We start from the raw sequence: 1,198 nt of genomic DNA on the forward strand, positions 1-1,198 counted from the left end.
ACTTGAAATCCAAAGAAGAGGTTGGGAAGTTCTAACCAACCCCATTCAACAAGTCGGGATCTTAATGGTTCAAGAGTTCTATGCAAACGCATGGGTTACCAGGAACCATGGTCAAAGTGTGAACCCGAACCCAAAGAAAATGCTTACCATGGTTCGGGGGAAATACTTAGATTTCAGTCCGGAGAATATAAGGTTGGCGTTCAACCTACCAATGATGGAAGAGAACGCACGCCCCTACACTAGAAGAGTCAACTTTGATCAAAGGTTGGACCAAGTCCTCGTGGATATATGTGTGGAAGGAGCTCAATGGAAATTGACTCAAGGGGCAAGCCGGTTCAACTAAGAAGGCTTGACCTCAAACCAGTGGCTAGAGGATGGTTGGAGTTCATTCAACGCTCAATCATTCTTACTAGCAACCGGTCTGAAGTTACTATAGACCGGGCCATCATGATCCATAGTATCATGATCAGGGAGGAAGTGGAAGTTCATGAGATTATACCTCAAGAACTCTACAAGGTGGCTAACAAGACCTCCACTTTGGCAAGGTTAGCCTTTCCTCACCTCATTTGCCACCTCTGCAATTCGGCTGGAATTGACATAGAGGGTGACATCCTCATTGAAGAGGATAAGCCCATCACTAAGAAAAAGATGGAGCAAACAAGAGAGCATGAACCTCAACATGAGCATGAGGAAATTCCTCACCATGAAACCCCTGAGATGCCTCAAGGGATGCACTTTCCTCCACAAAACTATTGGGAACAAATCAACACTTCCCTAGGTGAATTAAGTTCCAACATGGGACAATTAAGGGTGGAACATCAAGAGCACTCCATCATCCTCCATGAAATTAGAGAAGATCAAAGAGCTATGAGGGAGGAGCAAGAAAGACAAGGAAGAGACATAGACGAGCTCAAAAGCACCATTGGTTCTTCAAGAAGAGGAAGACGCCACCCTCACTAAGGTGGACAATCTCCTTGATCTCCTTGTTTATTTATTTTCCTGTTTTTCGATTTTTATGCTTTATGTTTGTTTATGTTTTTGTCTTCATGATCACTAGTATTTAAGTGTCTATGCCATAAAGTTATGAATGTCTTATGAATCCATCACCTCTCTTGAATGAAAAATATATTTTAATTACAAAAGAACAAGGAGTACATGGTTTCGAATTCATCCTTGAAACTAGTTTAATTATTTTGAT

Source organism: Arachis ipaensis, chromosome B05 (genome assembly GCF_000816755.2).
Source record: "Arachis ipaensis cultivar K30076 chromosome B05, Araip1.1, whole genome shotgun sequence".
Classification (NCBI taxonomy): domain Eukaryota; kingdom Viridiplantae; phylum Streptophyta; class Magnoliopsida; order Fabales; family Fabaceae; genus Arachis; species Arachis ipaensis.